We start from the raw sequence: 15066 nt of genomic DNA, 5'->3' as shown, positions 1-15066 counted from the left end.
CCCCGAAACAACATTATTAGTGATATAAAAAAATGAATCATTCAATACAAACGTATTACACATAAAACGAAAATTACTTAACTCAGTCTTTAACTGTCAGTGTCATGTCATTTTTTTAACTAAAGATTGATTATGGGTAAGTTTTTAAGTGACGATCACATTTAAGTTATAGATATATTTTTAAATATCCAATTAGACAAATGTTGAGCAGTGTTGGCCTAGTGCTTCAGCGTGCGACTCTCATCCCTGAGGTCATAGGTTCGATCCCCGGCTGTGCACCAATGGACTTTCTTTCTACGTGGGCATATTAACACTCGCTCGAAGGAAAACATCGTGAGGAAACCGTCTTGCCTTAGACCAAAAAATCAGCGTTTGTCAGGCTCAGGAGGCTGATAACCTACTTGCCTATTAGATTGACAAATGATCATGTAACAGATACAAAATTTGAGGCCCTGACCTAAAAGTGTACCACTGGCTTACATCTTTTATAACCACGTCTCACGTAGTCAAATGTAGCAAACAATACGTCTTATCTGTAAATAACAGTATCAAAACCGCTATGGCACAAAAAATCGAATCAGCTAACTTCGCCATCTGTGCTACTGCCTACTGCGCATGCGCACACATGTTCTCCCAGATGACTTGCACATACATCTACTTGAAAATAATCCCTATTTGAATTACTTAAACCTTCATTTTTAGCATCATCTGTTCTCACTCCAATTATTTTACCCGATTTTGGTCCCTTATGTGGTGTAATTAAGATCGAATATTCTGTAGATGACGTTTTTTTCGGAAGTTGGATTCGTAAGGAGCGTGTCAGGTTTCACGGCAGATGCTGAGCTGCGCACGCGTCCTCTCAGCCAGTTGCTTCAACTTATGTTTATAGGCTGATTAATTTGGTGAATTGCAGCTGAGGTTTGCAAGATCAAGACTGTCATATAGACGTCAAACGAAGGAATCTTATACTATTTATTAGAGTAAGACAAACTAGGAGAAAGCATAGTAAATCTATTTCTATCTATAAATTGAAAAAAAACATACACGTATAAAATAAATAAAATTAAAACTTGTCACAGCAATCCACAATTATCTCTATAAAAATATATCTTCTATTTCAAAAGAATTTGACCTCAAAGTCCTAATTCTGACCTCCTAGCCCATTTAGTACAGTCTCGCACACATGCAAATCCAGTGAACTTGTCCGCACGTGCAGTTACCTGCAGCAAAAACAGGACAGCTGCCGCACAGCTGCACTGCTAACTGTACCACGCATGCGCGGGCCATCTGGTCCTCAGCACTCGACAACACAGCCTCAAAGGATTGGTCAGCTCTTAAGGTTAAGCAGCTGATTTCTCTACATCTTTGATTACTCACCTCACATCTTAAATTCAATTTAAAGGTACACTGCCACAGGGGCCTAATAATAATAATATATATAATTAATAATAATATATAATATATTTATTGCTAGAATATGGTACAAAAATGTGTAAGTCGTCGTAATTTCGCATATTCTGCCACACACAATGGCGCGCAAATTTGTCTTTAAAGGAATTTTACATTTTACATTATTAGTCATATGAATTGGTCAGTTCTTATATTATTTGTACCGTACATATCATACGTTATTAAATTGATATCAACTACAGTGTCTCACGCAAATAATCATTTATTGAATAGTACATTTTTTCCGAAAGTAATACACCAAGTCGATTTTTAAAGACTCTAGTCGGTAGATCTTTAATTCTTTTGGTAAATTATTGTAAACCTAAATTGCCATACAAACGGTGTTTTTCCTAAACAGTTTCAGTTTGATTTTTGGCACAGCCAATTTCTCCCCATGTCTACTTCTTACTTCGACTTAAAAATATGTATGTTTCTGTGCACGAATATAAAAAATATAAATACAGGGAAGAGTATTTATATTTTTTAATTTATTAATTTCTAATTATAAATAATTATATAGTATAATATAGTACGTTAAGAATATTGTAAATAGACTATATTGTGTAACGCAAATAAATAATATTATGTGTTATATACCAATAAAGTTTTCAAGGAATTACACGAGACAGCAAGTATATGTTGTGTAAATGAAGTCATGAAATGGGAATAATAAATTCGTACAATGAAGCTAAGTTGGAGCATTTATTTATTTCTTTCGTAATCCTACAGCTAACAAAAAATATATATAGAAACAAACAATTACACTAAAAATATAGCCAAAGATGGAATACATAATATGTACAAAAAGGTTAAATGTTTACAAAAGGGAAAAAAAAAAAATTAAGTAAGTAATACCTAATTAGGCTGTGATGTGTGATGGTGTTACAGTGGGGTATGTGAGTGATGTTGTGTATGTGGGGTATGCTCATGATGCAGGTGATTTTGTGCTATGGACATGCCTAATACTCATTTTAACCATATTCGGCGATAGCAAGTCAAGTCTTAAATTTTGGTATATGTCCGGGCTGCGCGATATAATACTGAGTTTTTTGCATAGTTAGTGTTGATGTGAGGAACATGAAACAAAACACGACTACAAGTCTTGTAGGCAGGAACATGGAAGGGCATTTTTTCTAGACCTATATTTGCAAAACATTTGTTAAATATTGTATGCTAATGTATACAAAAAAGATGAGGCTTCCAATATATAGTTAGCATACATATTTTTACTTTTAAAAGAAATGAATCTCGCATGCATTTGGATTTCCGTAAACAGTACGAAATTTGTTATTCAACTTTTCAAACACGCAAGCTCAGTTTGTTTGAATTCTTTTTGGATTTTATCATTTATTGTTTGTGAAATAAGCGTTCTACCTTTTCTTAACTAGTGTTCGTGTCGGGTTTGCACAGGTGCCGTTTTTACAGCAAACAACTGCTATTAAGAAGATTGCGTCCTTAAGCACACAATAGTTTTTGCTTACTTTTTTTTAATATTACTAAAAACGCGCAAACAATTAAAAATATAATAAGACATTTCAGTTATTATCCTGGAAACTATCCGCCAGAATACTTGACACCATTATATGGGAATTAAGCAGGATGTCAAATCGAAAATCAAAAACTCTTTTAAAGCGCTTAAAATCAGTATTAACATTATAACAATGTTTACACTTTCATATATTTTATGACCATACACAAATAATTTCCATATTTAATTGTTACGCTTACAAATTCAGCTTCTTTTAATTATCAATCTTATCTTCAAAGGCACTTAGTATTTTTATAATTTATAATTACATTATAAACATTATATTTTTATAATTACATTAACCCTGTATACAAGATGCAGCCGTAAATAACACTTATACCATTTAATTTATAACATATTTAAAATGTGTTTAAGGAACAACAGAATGTTTTTGATTGTTGCAAAACATTTTTGACTTAATTAAGGTCGGGCACGAAACATTGCATTCCTCTTAAAATTGCATCAATTTGAAAATCAAACTGGCTGGTTACGAGGAAATAAGATTTTCTTATTTATATCTTTGGGTTACTATTAAAATAATTACGGCCGCTTTGATCTACGATCGAAATTTTAAATGTTTAATATTATTCGTAACTTGAGAAAATGGCGGGTTGAATGGACGTAAATTTTAATTTGCCGTAAGTTCATCATCCCTAACTGCTAAGCATCAAATCTCAATATCTCTTAAATATCAAAACTCAGAGTGGGTAAACGAAGACATTATATTAAATGGTTTAATATTATTATTAATCCATTTAATCAATAATCAATCAAAATAATCGTGCTTATATGCGAAATGGAAACTATTACTAACTAAACACATAATACCTAATGCTTAAATTTTTAAAATAGTTTCTAACTGTTGTAATTAAATAAAACAAATTATTTCAACTTGATTTTATTGAAAACAATTACATAGTTTGGTAGCAGAGCGTGATAAACATGACAATTTAAGTTTAAAAACAATGTGTTGTCAAGTTGACAGTTGACAGTTGACAGATAATAAGATCTATTGATTACGGTAGCTCAGACTATAAAATATTTTTACATTCAAGTTATAAGTTTCGTTTTATTTGAAAATATATTTTTATCCCACAATATCGAAACATTGTTATGATCGCGTGCAGGTGATCGCTAACAAACCAACAATTACACTGAACTTGCCCGCGCGAGTCTATCGATGAACTTTACCAATTATTCCCACTTTGCTCTTTTACTGAATTCATCTGATCATCAAATGCACGATATTCCGTAATTACCCTTGCTATGCATCTTGAGTATAAATAATGTTTTCGCAGCCGTTGTTTGCTGTTGGATATCAAATACTTTTCAATAAAATCTATATGCGAAAGTGTGTCAAATGTGTCAGTTAGTTTTTGTACAGCGTTGACGTTATTTTAGACATAAGACATAACGTTATTCTGTAAATACTAAACACCGTTTCTTACGATGTTAGTTTAAATAATTCTCTATATAAAACAACTATCTCTCACGGCACACCACAAAGCCAAAATTGAAACCAACGCATTTCGTAACCGCATTTAGGGGTCGCGATTTTTACAAAAAATTTAAAGAGTCAATGCCCTAAACGCCATCTGGCGTGCGCGCGCGCCGCCAAGGAGAAAATATCCTTTTTTGTGCCTACCCCGTAGCAACAACATTTTCGATAAAAACTAAGTACTTGAAACTCAAAAACAACCTTATTACAGAGCATTACAAGTCTTTAGTTTGAGTTTGAAACTTGAATTCGGGGGTTGCTTTTATAATGATGCCGCTTAAGAAAATATTATGCCATATGCGTGTTGTTATAAGGTTTTAAATAAATCATTATCCTAACCGCGACTTTATTAATATAGTGTTTGCGGTTAGGGAGATTATATTAAGATAATTAAGTACGAGTTAATGCCCGCGACCTAGACCGCGTGAAATTTTATTAAACTTGTATGAGAAAATGATCAATGGACATTTTACTTTGTAATTTATTTATGAGCGAGTGGTGAATTATATTTAAATAAAACTGCTTCCTTAACATCAAATGGCAAACATACGTTACAAACATATTGCTTGGAACTTAGGTATTTGTTGAAGACTCGCAATTTCAAGACAAAGTTATCAAATTTATAATTAGGTGACACTGATTTATCGCTATTTTAATATAAATCAAAATTAGTATTATTATTAACGGTTTTAACTCTCTAACTCTGTTCAATTATTGTGACAGATTTATTATTTTACTATTAAACCCTGGATCCCATGCCTTGAACGTTCACCTTTGAGATGGTATAAAATAACAGTATAAAATAATAGTTATGGAAAATATCCCTCTTTTTTACTCCCTGGTGTAGCCTGTTGATTATAACTTGTATATAATGTTATGTTATACCTAATGTCCCGCTTCATTGAATAAAAAAGCCAGACAGATTGGAGAGCGTATCGCAAACGCACCTTGTCGCATATCGTTTATTTGATCATACCAAAGGGAGCTTACGACTAAATATAATTCAATAGACACCCTCTTCCTGCCAAATATGCGTATGTACATACAAAACAGCCCTGCACATCAATAAGAACGTATAATCGAGCATTAAAGAATATTTTAGTTTGATCGTCAGAGGTTGATTTCACGTATGGTAGAGCAGGTGTGCCGCAAGGATCTACTCTGGGGCCGCTTTTAGACTCGAGACACGTGGCTGGGGTGATGTTGGCAGAAAAACTATCGCAGCTTTCAACTTCCGTATGGCACAAACATAAACAGAATTAGATCGCCATAATGTTTTTCCGGTTTGTGATTTTGTGATTCAGAGGCACTTAAGTGGTCTTGTGCCAATTATGGCTCCCTTGGGGGTTTGCGAAATGTGTCTTATATTAAGAATAATAATACAATTTTCATTGTTAGGAGGTAATTGAATTATTAAGATAACCTTATAGCCTTATGTCGTCTACTCTTTTTGCTTATTAAAAAACCTTATTGGTGTAATTACTTTTTAGAAATATTTGGTCTTGCATTTACATATTTGAAAGTTTTATTTTATTATGCTTGTTTTCAAAAACATGAAATGAATTGTCATTAAAGATTAAGCAATAAATGCTGATAAGTCTAATACATCATATTTCCGAGAAAAATGCAATTTCATAAGTATTTCATATTATAAAATCATTTCTGTTTCATATTTCACTAAAGGCATAAATCTTTGTGATTGTTATCAATTAATTTAGCATTTTACTGCGGCTTGCGTGCCACTACTATATTGTACCGATATTTGGGGTAAGGACTTGTAGGCTGTCAAATATTGTTTAAACTATGCGTGCTATACAGTGTAGTGTGACTCTGTTATAATCTGTGGTATTATTTAGCAATTGACTCCTTTTAAGGTATACTAAAGCAACGATTATTATACGATTGAGAACTGATTCACTTTTGTGTCATTATTACAATATTTCTATGTTGCATTAATAATATTAGGTAGTAATTAATTATACTGTATTTTGATGAAACAAAAAAATGTCTCGAGAATTCACAACCGTATTTTAATTCTGTCTATAATGTCGTCTATTTCTTTTCTGCTTGCGTTGTTATTATCTTTAGTCAAATCACTTATCAAATAAGCCGAAACACGCTAAATGTCGTGTTATTGAGACCCACTTATTGAAAGAAACCCTAATAACTCCCCAAAACATGAGCAATATTTCAATTGCTACCATGTTGACGTTTCTTAATAAATCGTTCTTTCTTGATAAAGCTTGACTTGAAAGCTTTAGTAATTAGGTTCATAAAGTATACTGAAATTCGTTTCCCTCGTCGTTACTTTTTACCTTTAATTACATTACCTCACTGGGATTATAAGCTTTTGTTATAGATGTACTTAAGACATGTTCAGTAAAGATTTATTGAACGAGCAATTGTTATATCTGCGCACAATTAATAGAATATTATTTATATGTTCGTAATAAATTACGTACAGTAAATAACAACATGGTGTAAAAGGAGAAACTTTAAACCTTCTAGAGTAAAATTATGTATAAAACAATATTTTTAATACGTTATTTTTTAGCAAACTAGTGAGAGGTGGAATCGACTCCCAGTGGGGGTCTTCCCTAGGAGATACGACCTCTAATTGTTTGAAGAAAGATACACCTCCCTCAAAGGCTGGCAATGCACTGAAATTGGGGTCCATGGACCCCAATGACTTTTGAGCGTCCCGTTCCAATAAAAACAAATACGTCGATACTCTACTAAGGCTTTTCAATACCTTCTCTTGAAATATGGTTTGAAATAAGTCTTTAAACAAATTAAGCAATTTTAAATTTTCTCTTGAAGTATGGTATAAAATAACTCTTTTAAAAACCTTAGGCAATTTCAAATTTCGAGTTTAGACTAAAAATATGCCATAATGTGAGTGGTATTTTGTCTTGTATATCTTATGATCGTGATGGATGTATTTATTAGTGATTCGTTATATCTCGCCATCAGAAAGCCATGTGAGTACTTTCACATCAGGAAACTGATACTATTGTCATTCGAGTTTGAACTATTAACGAGCAAAACATTGTTAAGAAGGGTTTGTTTAAGAATAAAAAAACAAAAGCACATCGTTCCGATTTCTGTTTTTCGTGATCAATTGTTTTTTCGAATAGGCAAGTGACATACACCGTCGACTTTTTAGGACGGTTTCAACACGATGTTTTCCTTCACTTACGAGTTTTAAATGTCAAAGACAATATCCATTGCTGCCCAGCCCTCGCTCGAATCTGATAGCCACTAGGCGAACACAACTCTTGATGGTATACCAGTGAAAAAAAACCTTAATGTGTAAAGGTTACTACACAGTCAATGACTATTGAAGATAAAAACGCTTAGCAATAGTTCTAATTATATTCTTCTAATTTGATTTCTTATCTCTGAAGTGTTGTGAATATATGTGTGTAATGGTGAATGTGGTAAATCACAGAACAGATTTTTATTTTTTTACTTATGTAACTTTAATGACGTTGTGGTTTATGACATTTTCCTTTAAATAATTGTAATGTAGAGGGAGGGTAAAACTTGCTGAGTTGAGTTGAAGTGCCTCCTGATAGTTTTGAGAACGCATGGCGTAGTCTTGCTCTTTCGCGAATTTTGTAAACGTTTGACATTTCTAAGCATGCCCTAAGAATCCCATCCATCTAAATCAGCCAGCCAGCCCATGCATCTAAATTGAATAAACGTATTTTGATTTTGAGTAATATTGTAAAAATTTGACAACGCATTAGGAAATACCACTTGTTTATAATATTGCTTTAACAATAGCTTATAGCTTTAAGCATCGGCAGGTCAAACGGTACCCCCAGATGTTACTATAACTGCAACAGTTATCATAGTATCACCTTTAAATTGAATTCAAACGATTCTAAACTCTATTCGCCTAAATATATGAATTATATTCAAAGCACAGAGAGCGCACGGTGTTTTGCGTATAATTTGTGCAGTGCGGATTCCCTTTCATTTTGCACCTTTTCGATCAGAATTCGATATCAAATCAACCATCTGTTACGAAGGGCCACCATATGAAGGCAAAAAACCCGGTAAAGAAATAATTTAAGGTTTTTGTGACGTATTATCAAAGATGATTAAACTTTTATAGCCACCTTTGGAACTAGAGTATTTAGACCATGTTTGGCAAACATAAACAATAAAATACACTTATGGGAGATATCGTTGAGAGCAGTGTTGGCCTAGCGGCTTCGGCGTGCGGCTCTCATCCCTGATGTCGTAGGTTTGATCCCCGGCTGCACCAATGGACTTTCTTTCTATGTGCGCATTTAACATTCGCTCGAACGGTGAAGGAAAACATCGTGAGGAAACCGGCTTGCCTTGCCGGCTTGAGGCACAGGCTGATTACCTACTTAACAAATTATCATGAAACAGATAAATAAAAGTGAGGCCCAGACCTAAAAAGTTGTATGTAATATCGGGAAATAGAGAAGATATTCTTATATATATTTACACATTTACCCTTTCTTTGTCTCTTGGTAGAGTTACTGAAGTATTTAACTGGACAGACTATTAATAAAACTTTTCTTTTTCAGGTAAGTGAATTCAGTTTTGACACATATCTAAAGAAGACAAGTAAGTACGGTAAATAGAGTAAGAATACTATATGGACCAGCTGCCCACTGAAGTATTTCCGAACCAATGCGATTTCCTTCAAGAAAAGAGCCTACCAATTCTTAAAAAGCCGGCCACGCAATTGCTGCCCTTTTGCCCCCTTTTTACTATTTTCCGTTTTTTTCTATAAAAAAACACCACCAATAATACACAATTGTTTTTTTTATTGAAAATAAATTTTAACTGCTCGTTTATTAATTCCATTCCGTTGACAGTTAAGCTTATTTTAAGTATTTACATAAAATTACTTTAAGTATTAAAAAAATTTTTATTTAAACTGATTGAATCAATTTTGATATGCATTATCCTTATTAGCAACTAGCTGGCCTGGCGAACATCGTACCGCCTAACAGTCGATTCTTTATTTTAAATACTTATTCTGCTATTCGGGACACCGGTCTAGCTAGTAAGATAAAAAAATGAAAATTGATAAGACAACAAATACATTATGTCAAAAAATAAAAATTTACCTTCCCGGAACCCCGCCACTAACACTTGAACTTTATGATATGGTATTAAAGTTCAAATTGCCTTTAAATATTATTACGAATATTTTGTATGGGAATATAGAAAAGTGTTGTTTTTACACTTTTTTACTCAATTTTTTTTAATTTTCTCTCCGTAAGAACCATCCTCGTACTTCAAGGAATATTATAAAAAAAGAATCAGACAAATCGGTCAAGCCGTTTTCATGTTATGTCGTGACAACGGAAAACGGGTTTCATTTTTATATATATAGATTTCTACCATAGAAATACTAAAAGCGGGTTGCGTGACAAGACAGGTGTAAATTATAATCACGGGCCATGGCTCTTTGACAAGTGAACTATGAAATAGGATTTATAGCTTATGTAACAGCCTATATTTACCACAGTTATATATTATATAATTGTGGTAAATATAGTATATATATTATGTAACCATAACTTGTAGTTTTTAGATAAACTACCATTATCATAAGGGTTACTAGAAACCTAAGTTGTAATTATATGCTAAGAAATTTACTATTTTAAAATTTTAAAGATTTTTCTTAACTATGGATACGAAATGAATCCAATTTATTAACATTGCACCCCCTTTAAATTAAATGAGTTTATAGTCCGTATGAAGTTTCCTAGATTTTTTAATTTTGTTAAAAATAAACTTAACTTAAAAGTAATAAGAAAAGCGAAAATAAAAAATTGCCTGATTTTCAAGTAAAATGGCAATTTTATATCAAAATTTGTGTGTAGGTTTCGTAGCTATACTAAAATGTATTTCATTAAAACAGTATAACATCAAATTATATCACGCAAGTACGCAGTTAATGGCTGCTTTTACTAGCACTAATGTTGAAACCCCATTACATTTAGTAAGAGTGACCGACGATGACGTATCATACTTCTAAAATACTATGTTGGTATACTAGGGTTAGTAACATGTATTTATTGAATTGTAAATATATGTATTGATAAGTAAATGTATGCAAATATATTTTATCTGTGGATTCATTTTGTATCTGTAACTACATTTATTACTATTATAACTAATTCCAATTTTTTAACTACAATTTTCTTATAATTATACTCACTGTTCTCGTAACTGTATCTGTCTAAAAAAACTACTATTTTACTTACTCCGTTGGCTCTGTAACCCAAAGAGAGTTTTAACCACCGAAACGGAAAACTTCCAGCGCTCCCTATCCTGTGCCACCTACCACCATTTGATGGCTTTCAGCTGCATTTGTAAATCGATTACTAGACTTTTAAATTTCCATACCTACTTGGATGAAATCTCGAATAAAGCAGTGAGCAAAATTCGTTATTGCTGAAACAGAATATAGGCTAGTTTTAACTACTATTGATGACGATAACTTAAAGATTTCTATGTTATTAATTTATACAATACTCAACTGAGTATGGTACCCATAGAGATTTTTTTACGTATATCTAGTACTTTAATAGTTGTTTTTATATAGCGATACTTTGATTTGTGACAATGTACCTGTGATTTTTGTCCAAATAGCAGTGAGCACAACACTATATCAAAACTTAGACCTTATAAAATAATTCTAACTAGAAAACCTAATTCCTAATAATAGTGTAACTAAATTGTTAGGGCATTTTTGATTACTATGACCGATTAGGATTTAACGTTTCCTAAAGGCATATTAATTGCAATCGGCCTAGTATTTTGATTGTTTAATCGAATTTGAATTTGATTTGATTTTTTAATTTTTATCAAATCTTTTTACTTCACTTGTCTGTCTCTATCGATATATTTTAAAACGTTTATTTATTAATTAAAAATAATATAAAATATGCTAAAAAGGATTATTAAAAATATCCATAGCGCTAAATAACCTACGTCTTGCGCAAACCCTCACACACACCCTCATGTTCATACCCTTACCTACACACCACCACACAACGCAGCCAAAGTAGTAGTTAAATGAATTTAGTAATTTTCATTGAATTTTTCCTTTCGTAAATGTTTCCTTTTTGTATCACGTATTCCAGCTATATCTTTAGTGTGATTGTTTTTTGTTATTTTTATTATGTTCGCTGTTGGATTACGAAATAAATAAAGCAAACTTTAATAAATTTTGGATCGAATTGAAATTTTGTATTTCTGTTGTCTGTATGAACGCGATAATCTCAAAAACTACAGAACGGATTATTGTAAAGTTTTCACCAAACGATAGAGTGATTCCTGAGGTTTAGGCAAACCATTAAATACAAACAGACAGACATACGCAGTCGAGGGATCATTTAAAAACATACAAGAATTATAAAATTGTTCACATTCCACGAGATTTTTTAAGCGAAAATAAGTCTGCGTTAATGAGTGATTCACACTCGAAATGGGTCAATGCATTATCTCCAGATCAGATAGCGATATTTGTGTTTTTATTTATTTGTGGATACATTCCGATTTGTGTGAATACAAAACGAATATGGACACGGCAAAATTTTAGAATATATTTTCTTAGTTTAAACATACAATAGATGTTTTAAATAAAAAAATAAATCAGTGGCGCTACCTTTTTAGGTCTGAATCTGTTTCATGTTCATTCGTCTAATAGGCTCCTGTGCCTGACACACCGTGGACATTTTGGTAAAGCAAAGCCATTATCCTCACGATGTTTTCCTTCACCGTTCGAGCGAATGTTAATAGAAAGAAAGTCTTTTGATGCACATACGGAGATCGAACCTACGACCTCAGTGATGAGAGTCGCACGCTGAGGCCACTAGGCCACCATATTATTGTTTAGGTTTTTTTATGTAATAGGAGGCAAACGGGCAGGAGGCTCACCTGATGTTAAGTAATACCACCGCCCATGGACAGTCACATTGCTAGAAGGCTCGCAAGTGCGTTTCCGGCCTTTCAAGAATTGAAACGCTCTTTTCTTGAAGCACTTGAAGGACGTCGAGGTGATAGGGATGGTATTTTGTATTCTGCCTTGACGTCTGATAATGAAACATAGATAGGTACTTTAAGTATTTAAAAAGTTACTATCTATCCATCGTGTTTAAACAACTATAAAATATTATGTCCAACTTTACAAATTACACACAATATTTTAGGTTCTAGCGTAAAAGGCACTACAACCTCTTAGTCTTGGTCCCTGTAATTTCTGTATAAATTGCGTTCGTTTTCGTAATAGACAATAGATCATATATCTGTAATTCACACATGTCACTTGATTAAGGCATGCCGGTTTTACGATGTCATCCTTCAAACGAGTGTTATATATAATTTTCTCCAATATATCACATAGATATGCCTCATCCATGATAAAGTATGTCGTGAACCTGTTCCAAGAACACAATACAATGATTGTCGCTTAGCATCTCATCGGATCTTGCGGGGTAAGGGTGAAGGGAGGGGGGAAAGGAATAAAACCATCGAAGTGATCGCACCCAAATGTCGAGGCGCCGGACTATATCGCAGATATAAATATTATGGAAGTGATATTTATTTTTATTCGTCAAAAAAAGGTTTCATTATTTTGAATATCACTTTTCAAACACTTTATTTATTTATTTATACTTCGTTACCATAATATCATACATATAAAAAACAAAAGTTTAGGTGCTGATTAGTGAATTGTCACTGCTATATTTAAATGTGTATCGAATAATAAAAACATAATAAGTTTAGTGTGAAAAAAACATAAAAGCAAAATAACATTAATTCAGCAAAACAGACTTTAGAAATAAACAAAAAGCACTTTTCCCTTTTTTTATTGAAAAATTTGAATAAAACAAGTTATGAAGTATGTACAGTTATATACATATATGAAATGTCGCGTAAATTTGTTTTCATTTTCAATTATTATTGTTACTATGTAGGTTAAGTATGTTGTCAATCCTGTATATTTGTGTATGGAAGTGAATAATTCATTATCTTCAACAATAAGTTTTTTTTTTGATAATGTCACTTCCATCATCTCTATATGAAGGCCTTTTAGGGCGCCATCTCTTATCAGGGTCCCGGCGGTGGGCGACCCGCGTTACATTTAATTTACTGATAACCGGCTCTCGGCAGCATCTCGCCAAACTGCATTATCTCTTAACTTAATGGCTTAATTAATTCGTCGAAGATTATTCACAATTTTGTAATATATTTATACATATTGTGTAACCTTTGGAAATAAAGCTTTTAGAGATAATTTTGATATTGTTTTATATAACGAGGTGTGATAGTTGCGCACTAACCTCCTTGGTTATTTTTAATTTATGTGGCTATTAGGAATAGACAAGATAAAAGATGATGAGAAAGATGACAAGCGGGTTGCTTAGCAACAAAGGAATTGGAGGGAAAAAATATAACAACGTAATATTCATATTTATGTTTACGAATATTTATTTATTTAATTACGGCTAACATAAATTAAATATGACAAAAAACAATTATACTACATATAAAGACAAAGATGGTATACCTAACATGTACAAAAACTTTTTTTTAACTTTTACTATATGAAAACGTTTACCATAACATCTAATAAATTCAGTTGCTAATACTTAATGATAATTTCGTTCTATATATAAAACTTTTAGTTTCCTTATTGAGTTCATCAATGCGACTGTATTTATCTATCCTCTTTGATTATTCAAATATCTTTATTATTCTTATGACCGTGATGAACAGTACAGATTCTGATCGAAATGAACCATAAATTAGGAGAACAATATAAGAGGCCTAACAATAGCAGATTGTATATCGACGTGTTTATTATTCTAAATGTCTATTGTCTATTACATACGTCATAATTGTTCGGAAGTGTGTTTTCGTGGTTAGATTAAAATATTATACTTGAAAGAAGTCTTATAAGAACGAATTTATTTGTTCACAAGAGCTTGTCATCTTAAAGAATCTTTAATAAATTAAAAAAAGTATGTTTTAAAAAGTTGACGGGAATAACTTCGTACAACGGACCTTGGACAATCTGTTGTTATTAAAAACCATAATAAATCGCTTATTTGCGAAGAATAACCATCTATTATTATATTTTTTTAATATTGTATTGTATTTTTTTTATTATTATATTTTTTTAATATGGCAGTCTGATATTATTGTCATCATATGCATTAAGTAAATGTAAAATTAGAAGCATTTAATGTTTATTTCTTTTTTCACGTTCATAAGTGTACATTGTGTTACCTATATGAATATTTGATTTTTGACTTATAATGTAAATTATTAAGTAAAGTCAATTTGACCCAGAAACTAAAACTGTGTGATCTTATTGTGAATTTCATTCGAGAGTTTTATTTTATAGACATATTGTATGATACAATTACGTCACATGATCTATTTTAGTCTCAAATAAAAGTAGAGTGTTTCCGACGGATCAATAAACAGTGACTCAGTCGGGCTCGAACCGCGGATGTCACATTAACATTACAAATTAACCACTTTGCATAGCCGTTATCACTTGTTATTTGTGGACATGATC

The 15066-nt window shown here is 32.2% G+C and overlaps 1 protein-coding gene across 5 annotated transcripts in view; it reads left to right on the top strand.

Annotated features, from left to right (window-relative positions):
* LOC125057091 (protein prickle-like) overlaps positions 1-15066 on the top strand; it is a 289973-nt gene that overhangs the window by 240390 nt on the left and 34517 nt on the right. The gene's annotated exons all lie outside the window — the stretch shown is intronic.

Source organism: Pieris napi, chromosome 16, assembly GCF_905475465.1.
Source record: "Pieris napi chromosome 16, ilPieNapi1.2, whole genome shotgun sequence".
Taxonomy (NCBI): domain Eukaryota; kingdom Metazoa; phylum Arthropoda; class Insecta; order Lepidoptera; family Pieridae; genus Pieris; species Pieris napi.
Note: the sequence above shows the minus strand (reverse complement) of the source record. Positions and strands in the feature narration are given on the sequence as shown.